This window comes from Myotis davidii, unplaced genomic scaffold (assembly GCF_000327345.1).
Source record: "Myotis davidii unplaced genomic scaffold, ASM32734v1 scaffold677, whole genome shotgun sequence".
Classification (NCBI taxonomy): domain Eukaryota; kingdom Metazoa; phylum Chordata; class Mammalia; order Chiroptera; family Vespertilionidae; genus Myotis; species Myotis davidii.
This window is the reverse complement of record NW_006288363.1, coordinates 1-9,547: the sequence shown is the minus strand read 5'-3', so window position 1 is coordinate 9,547 and position 9,547 is coordinate 1.

Sequence of the window (9,547 nt, the reverse complement as noted above, 5' to 3'; positions counted from 1 at the left end):
TCAATTAGTGTTCATTTTTCATATTTGATTATAACAATCACTTCCATAAATTTAAACAGTATTAGTATTTCTTTTACAACAGCTTCTAAGATTATACTTTTTGTTGTTGCTGCTTTCTAAATGTTTACCTATTTCAAGATATCACTTTATACAAACTTGCTGAATGAGTTTTAAACTAGGATTTCTGTCTCCTAATAAAGATAAAACATTAGCATTTAAAAATCAACTTCAGAAGATTGGATTTGCTGTCTCCTAATAAAGATAAAACATTAGCATTTAAAAATCAACTTCAGAAGATTGGATTTGCGCTAGTGTGTTACTTTTTGTTATACATCTGCCATTATGAACAGCAAGATTTCATCATGGCCAATGCTATGATGGCACCTGCCAGATCTGAAGCCTGGAACTTTCTTATAGATGTTCCATAGATAATTGGGAAGCTTGTAAAGCCAGGATTAAGAAGTATAAATTTAACCAGAATCAATACAAATGAACTATTAAGATACTAATATAATTATACTTCAATACACCAAACAACCCAAGATACTATTCTTCAATGATTTTACATTGTGCTTTTTTTTTTTATTAAATTTTATTATTTATTACAAAGGATATTACATATGTGTCCATTTTTCCCCCCGCCCAAGACAGTCCCCTAGCCTCCCCCATCCCCCAGTGTCTTATGTCCATTGGTTATGCTTATATGCATGCATACAAGTCCTTTGGTTGATCTCTTACCCCCCTTACATTGTGCTTTTAATAGCACAAGAATCTTAGTTGCGCCTGGCTGGTGTAGCTCAGCAGTTGAGCATCGATCCAGGAACCAAGAGGTCACACGTTCAATTCCTGGTCAGGGCACCACCAGTTCAATTCCTGGTCAGGGCACATGCCTGGATTGCAGGATCAATCACCAGTAGTGAGCATGTAGGAGGCAGCCGGCGATCTTTCTCTCATTGATGTTTCTCTCTATCCTTCTCCCTTCCTCTCTCTCTAAAAATCAATAAGAACATATTTAAAAAAACACACAATATCCTAGTTTTCTAAAACTCTCATCCCGACATACTATGCAAAAGAATAAAAAACTGTTCATGTCATGCAAGTACTAGTGAGTTAAATTTTTTACTGAGACTTCTATTTAGACTCAAAAAATGGTCCTAGCTGGTTTGGCTCAGTGGGTAGAGCCTGCAGACTGAAGGGTCCCTCCCAGGTTCGATTCTGGCCAAGGGCACATGCCTGGGTTGCAGGCTCAATCTCCAGTGGGGGATGTGCAGGAGGCAGCTGATCAATGATTCTCTCTCATCATTGATGTTTCTCTCTATACCACTCCCTTCCTCTCTGAAATCAATAAAAATATATTTTAAAAAAAGACTCAAAAGTGCCCTTGAAAATAAGGTAGAATCACTTTTTTAAGATTCACTGTCTTTTGGCCTACTGTTGTATTTCTTCTCTGCTGTTTCAGCTCACATAAACTAAAGAAATAATTAAAGACCCTAATTATTAAGAATGAAAAGCTGAGAGTAACCTATGTGAAATTAAAATATATGTAAAAGAATTTTCAGAAATTAAGATCTGTGCCTATGGATCACTGCATTTTTACTTCTGATAGAATTTAGTTCAAGAAACCCTAAAATTATTGCATTTAATTTTTGTAGTTTAATTAAATAAAACATTGTAAATAAATGTATATTTAGGTTAAGCAAAGTTGCTAGATTCTGTCTAGACTTGGCTTATTTAACAACCTACCTTTATTTAGAAACAACTCAGGCAGAAGAGTATATGAATCCTGAATTCAATTCTTCATAGGAATGAAAGTTTTTATCATAGTGCTTGACATACTGTATTTGACACAAATTATTTCACTTCTTATTAATATACCATCTGAGATTAAATAGGATGAATGCTATATGATATAGCAAGTTTGCAAACTTAAAAAACTGTCCTTTGTTAATTTGGGGAAGGTAGAAAAATAGTATTTGGTTATTTTTTAAATATAAACTTTTAATTGATTTCAGAGAGGGAAGGAGAGGAAGAGATAGATAGAAACATCAATGATGAGTGTGTCATTGATTAGTTGCCTCCTGCATGCGCCCCGACGGGGATCAAGCTTGCAACCCAAGCATGTGCACTGACCGTGAATCGAACCATGACCTTCTGCTTTATAGGTCAACCTGAAACACTGAGCCACACCAGCTGGGCATATTTGGTTACTTTTTAAGTAGTTTTACCTTTTAGGGAGAATTGAAAAAATAATTACAAATATTCTTATTATAATTTCCCTAAAAGGGAAAATTTCCTAAAAACAAGACAAATTTAATTTCTGAGAGTATTTTTTAAGTTTTAGTTCTCAATTGTATAAAAACTAATTTATTTTTATGAATACGCTATATTATTGAGTCTTAAAAATGCTGACATTTAACTATAATCTTTCTTATTCCTTATCAATAGTCAATCTGTTGATCTCAGTCAGCATGAAACAGTTTCCTGTTAGTCTATATGGTAGATTAAAAAATCAGAATCCCTGTAGCAACTCCCAACAAAAAGTGAACTTAACACTACTGCCCATCTTTTAAATTTGGGCTAACCTTGTGACCAGTAGAATGCAGCCGAAATGACACTTTGGTGTTAGAAACCTGAGTCTGGACTTCAAGAGGTCAAGCCTCTTCCAGTTTCCAGCTGGGCAGTCTACTGACACATGTAATAGCCCCAGGCTAGCCCACTTGAGAATGAGAGACCAAGCAGAAGGAGGCCCCAGATATGTTAGCAAGCCCAACCAAGAATAGGGGAGCTCAGCCCAGCCCAAGCACCCAGCTGAGCTAAGTCCAAGTTACCAAACCAAAGAACTGTGAGCTAGCAATTATTATGGTTGTTGTTTTAAACAATTAAGTGTTTGGTGGCTTATGAAGCAACCATAGAAACCTAGTGCAATCTAATAGACTTCAATTCTGATCTCAATTAAAATCAACTCTTAGAAATTGATGATGATGTTTACAAGAATAGCAGCCAGCATAATGGGAGATTATTATATGCCAGACTCTGCTAAACCTTCACATTTTCATTTAATCTTACAAAAATAAAAATTGTGGTGGAGAAACAGAAAAGGGATCTGCCCAATGTCACGTAGCTAGTGATAGGGTTGGGATTCAAACCTAAGCTGGCTGACTCCAGAGTTGAAGTTCTTAGCTACTACATTACACTGCCATCTTATCAGATCAAACATTATTCGAGAATAATGTAATTCCCTACATTTCTATGAATCTGCATAAATTTAGGGCTAAGTGTTGAGTAGGACAGGACAATAGAACTAGCCCCGATGCACATTTTAAAGCAGCGGTCGCCAACCTCATGGACCACTCAGACCACCAGTTGGCGACTGCTGTTTTACAGAGTATATTTTGATTTAAAAAGAATAAAATCCCTAAAACAATTCTATCAGATAAAATTCTTGATTTTAATGATCATCTTTACATAGATCAAATGTGTACATACTGAAGGTTTTATAAATTAAAATGTTTTTCACATTGCCCTGGTTGGTGGCTCAATTGGTTGGATTGTTGTCCCATGCACCAGAAAGATGTATGTTCAATTCACAGTCAGGGCACAATCTAGGTTGCAGGTTTGATTCCTGGTCAGGGCAAGTGCAGGTGGCAGTGGATTGATGTTTCTCTCTCATCTTTCTCTCTCTCTCTCTCTCTCTCTCTCTCTCTCTGAGCCTGTTCTAGGGTGATGATAAAAAGTCTTTTCATGCCCTGACCGGTTTGGCTCAATGGATAGAGCATCGGCCTGCGGACTCAAGGGTCCCAGGTTCGATTCTGGTCAAGGGCATGTACCTTGGTTGCGTGCACATACCCAGTAGGGAGTGTGCAGGAGGCAGCTGATCGATGTTTCTCTCTCATCGGTGTTTCCAACTCTCTATCCCTCTCCCTTCCTCTCTGTAAGAAATCAATAAAATAAAATTTTTAAAAAAAGTGTTTTCACATTGATTACCATGCCTACATACTTACAATTGTTAATGACATATAATGTTGTACTATCCTCATGATATTGTTAAGGGCCTGATTTTGGGGGTTCAAGAAAGATCTGGATTCCTTACATTTGCCTGACCCTCAGTTTACTCTTCTGTAAAAATGACAATACCGTCTACTCTATAAGGTTATTGTGGGACATAACATTTGAAAAAAACCAAATGAATGACTAGAAAAATGCCAGCAATGGTGCAAGAATTCATTTAATGTTCATTTTCTTCATTCCAATTGTGGGTATGCCAGTTATTTATCCTTTAACATTATTACAAAGAGCAAATTAACACCCTTGAACTTTTTTCCCTTCTGAGTTATTTCCTTGAAATAAATCTTATTAAAGGTTATAATACATTTTGGTCGCTCCTGCAAGAAAAATGTACTTCAAAATGATTACAATTTATAACACGATAAAAATTATATGTTTCTTCTCAGTGACACATTATATTTGATCATTTTCCTTTTGTAAATGTAATAAATATGAGGTTATATCTGATAGTTCATTTTATTTCAGTGATTCAGCATAGCATAATGATTAAGAGGGTAGGCTTAACCTTGCTATGCCTCAATTTTTTCATTTAGAAAACTGAGATATTGATAATACTGATACCTCATAACCTTTTGTTGCTGTTGTTGCTAATCCTAATCCTTTTTTCCATTGATTTTTGGAGAGAGTGGAAGGGAGGGAGTAGAGGGAGAGGGGAAGAGAGAGAGAAGAGAGAAACACATGGATTGGTTGCCTCCCTCACAGGCCCCGAATGGGGCTGGCAGTCAAACCTGCAACCCGGATACATGCCCTTGACCGGGAATCAAACCCATGACAGTTTGGTCCACGGGCCAATGCTCTAACCACTGAGAAATACTGGCTAGGGCTCTAATAACCTTTTAAGGATTAAATGTAATGTAAAATGCTTAGTAATGTAAAATTCTTAGCCCATAACATAGTAAGTGCTATGTGTTGTTTGTTGTTGTTATTATTATTTATTATCTCAGGAAGTACATGTTCTTAGCAAGTCATATAGTAGGGTCAAGAGTGTGGGTGGGCTTTAGAGACAGAGAGAGCTGAGGTGAATCAGACTCTCAAATACTGGTTGTAGCCTTGGCACAATTATCTAACCTCTGTAAACTAATCACTGCTAATATGGGATAATAATCTTCAGAGATAAAAAAAGAGCTTAGCATTGTAATGTCAAATTCACAAGTGTGACCTATGTTGATTCTTGTATGAATTATCTATTTGCACTATTGTTCTGATTTAAGAGTTTTTATGTTTAGCCATGACCAGTATGGCTCAATGCAGAGGCAGCCGCACATTGAAGGGCTGTGGGTTCAATTCCTGGTCAAGGGCATGTACCTGGGATGCGGTTTGATCCTCCATGCCCGTCAGGGTGTGTGCAGGAGGCAACCTATTGATCTCTCCCCCACCCCCCATCACTCTTCCTCTGTCTAAAAAATCAATGGAAAAAATATCCTCCAGTGAGGATTAACAACGACAAAAAGTTTTTATGTGTACATTTTCAGTTCTCCCAGAATTTTTGCACTGCATTGTAAGAGAGCCTATTTAAATTATATTCCCCATACTTATAATCATTTCTCCTAATGGTATTTACTAGATGTCTTTTTCCTTTCTTGGCTTTTTTTTCTTGAGTTGATTTGCTATATCCAAAAGTAACAGGCATACCTTGTTTTACTGTGCTTTGATTTTTTTGTACTTCACAGATGCAGCGTTTTTTACAAATTTAAGGCACGACCTTCCACCAGTAACAAGATTCCAACTTGTTTTGTGATACTTGCCTTCTTGCAGTGGTCTGGAACTGAACCCACAATATCTCTGAGGTATGCCTGCATATTAATAGAGATCCAATAACCTCCTTTCAACCCTGAGCCTATTGCACCTCTCTGGAGTATCTGACAATGAAGGCAGAAAACACCAGGTCAAAAAGGAGTTAGTCAATCAGCTCTGGAATTTGATATTGATGTAAGATTGAAGCCATTCACCTTTCTTAACATTTTCTCTCCATGAAATAAGGGGATAGGGAAAGTGTTCTTCAAGGTAATGTGAATCTTTGCAAAGCATTACGACGATGGCACTTTATAAATTGTAACTCAGCATTTCCCAAATTGTCTTACTCAGAAAATTAGCCCTGTAAGGGCCTCAAAGGGTTTGAAGGTTAAATAAGTTTGGGAAATGCTGCGTACAATATATTTAAGTTTACAGATTCATTATGCCCACTAGGACATTAAAGTAAGAAAACATTAAACTTTAGTTACCCCCAAACTTCTCCAACATTTTAAACTACAGACCAGAACAGCTCCCTCTTTTTCTTGAGTCACATCTATTATTTAGCCCACAGAGCTACTTTTCCATGAGACAGACTGCTAGGATGAACAAAAACATCTAAATGTCCTAAGTAACAGTCAAAGGTACTGGGGGTCTCTTTACCAGGTGTACCGGTTAACAATGCGGATTTTTTCAATAGATGGAGTTACACATATGTTAATATACATGCAATTTGATATATATGCTATTTTGTTGTATTGACACCAAGCTTCAAAACTTCATGTCAAATTTTCTGAAGGTGTTAACATCATAGTTATTTTTAGGCTTAAAAATGTTGAATTTCGTGCCAAAGAAAGAGCATTTGCAGGAAGTTTTAATTCATTATTTTATTTTGAAGAAAAGTGCTGCTGAAAGTTATCGTATACTTCAGGAAGCTTATGGCGAACATGCTCCATCTCAAGATACTTGTGAACACTTGTTTGAACGTTTTAAAAGTGATGATTTCGATGTGAAAGACAAAGAACGTTCAGGTCAACTGAAAAAGTTTGAAGAGCAACAATTACAAGCATCATTGACTGAAGATGCATGTCAAACTCAAAAACAACTTGTAGTAAGATTAATCGTAGCTCAGCACACAATTTCTAATCATTTACAAGCAATGAGGGCACAAAAGAAAGCCTTTTTTGCATCGAATTGTGACTGGCGATGAAAAGTGGATTTATTATGAGAATCCCAAATGCACAAAATCATGGGTTGATCCAGGTCAACCATCAACATCTACTGCAAGGCCAAATCGCTTCGGAAACAAGACAATACTCTCTGTTTGGTGGGATCAGGAAGGTGTGGTGTATTATGCGCTTCTAAAACCAGGTGAAACCGTCAATACTGATTGCTACCAACAAAAAATAATCAATTTGAATGAGCAGAACGTGCCAGAAGACATGGCAAAGTAATTTTGCTTCATGATGACGCAACATCACACACTTCAAAACCAGTTAAAGACACGTTAAAAGATCTTGCCTGGGAAGTATTAACCCACGCGCGGTATTCACCAGACCTTGCTCCTTCAGATTACCACTTGCTCTGATTGATGGCATACGTACTTTCTGAGCAGCACTTCAAAACGTACGAAGAAGTGGAAAATTGGGTCTCTGAATGGTTTGCCTCAAAACAATAAAAGTTCTATTGGGATGGTATCCACAAATTACCTGAAAGATGGGGGAAATATATAGCTAGCAATGGACATTACTTTGAATAAAGCACTTTTGATGTTTCTCTTGAAATTATCTTGTTTTCTTTGATTACAAAATCTGTATTATTAACTGGTACACCTGGTAGAGTCTCACTCTTATTTCCCATGGAAACTAGCACAGTTTTTAAATCTCTCAGAACTTCCATTAAAACACTTTTTTTTAATTTCAAATGACTAATTCTGAACTTTTTAAAAAGAGAAAAATGGTATAAAAGACACCCATGTTGCACCACTTTCACTTAGATATCGCCGCTATATTTTACCATACAGTCTTTTTTTAAAAAAAGAAAAGTTACAGAAAAAAAGTGAATTCAACAAAAATTAATCATAGATGGGGGTGGTTTTACAATTTGGGGAACCAAATTGTCCCTTTATTAGCTTTGTCAATTAATCAAAATGAGGGGAAGATGTTTTTACGAAGGATTGTTATTTTTGAACACAAGGCAATCTGTAACTTTTTAAACACATTTTAATATTTTTAAAATGTATCATTTAGATTTTTAATAAGATAACTAATATCTTTCAATTAATTCCATTCATTCTGCCTGTTTGGTAATCCTATATAATAAAGAGGTAATATGAAAATTCACCATCACACCCTCACAAGATGGCTGCCTACGACCAGGAGGGTTAATGAGGGACGACCAAATGACTGAACAAGCAGGCTGCCTGGGGTGACCAGGCCAGCAGGCGGGTTAGTGAGGGACGACCAAATGACTGAACAGCAGTCTGTGTGGGGTGACTGTGAAGGGCGACCAGGTCAGTACCGAGGGCAGTTGGAGGGCGACCAGGCTGGTGGCGGGGGCAGGTAGGGGCAACCAGGCCAGTAGGGTGGGCAGTAAGAGACAACCAGGCCAGCAGGGGGGCAACCAGGCCAGCAGGGGACCCCTTATTTTTAAATATACTTTTATTGATTTCAGATAGGAAGGAAGAAGGGAGAAATAGAAACATCTATACTATAAAAGCCTAAGTGACTGTTACGACTGGTTGACCAGTCACTATGATGCATACTGACCACCAGGGAGCATATGCTCAATGCAGGAGCTGCCCCCTGGTGTTCAGTGTGCTCTAACAGCCAACCATTTAAGGGAAACCAGCCAGGCAGGCAGGTGAGTGATTAGGAGCCAGTGGTCCAGGATTGTGAGAGGGATGTCCAACTGCTGGTTTAGGCCCGATCCTGGGGCTCATGAAGGAGGCAACCAAGCCATGTGTTTCTCTCACATCAATGTTTCTCTCTGTCTTTCCTTCTCTCTTCCACTCTCCTTAAAACCAATGGAAAAATATTCTCAGGTGAGGATTAACAACAACAACAAAACAAACAACAAAAAAAGAAAGATCAATGATGAGAGACAATCATCAATTGCCTGCCTTCTGCAGGCTCTCTACTGGGGATTGAGCCCCTAGCATGTGTTCTGACCAGGAATTGAACTGCAATCTCCTGATTCATGGGTCAATGCTCCACCATTGAGCTATGCTGGCCAGGATGTATTCATGTATTTAGATGAAAGGTAACATTACATATGTTTCTTAAAATTTCTTAAAATAAATTAATGAGGCATTATTTAGTCTGATTTTTCAATTTCCATTTTATATCCTAAAATTTAGATTACATTTGAAAATATAAACACTTTTCAAGAATACCCAATAATAACAAAAAATGTGACTGAAAATTATTGGAAGCTGTCTTTCTTCACAAAAAGACTTTAATAAAAAAGACTACAGCATAAAAAAAAATGCTTACACTGATTTTGTAAACAGGCACCTTACCTGAAAAGAAATTGGACAAGATTCATAAGAAAAAAATGAGACAGGTATGAAGTGATTTGGATAGGTAAAAGATACTATTATGTGAACTCTCTGGTTAGAGCCTTTGTTTATTACCAGTTACCAATGGTGAAAAACTGAAAGCTGAGCTGTGTGTGAAGCCTCCCCCAACCAATCAGAGGAGCCACCACAACTGTAAATAGCACCAACCAGAGGAGCTGCTACCAACTGAGG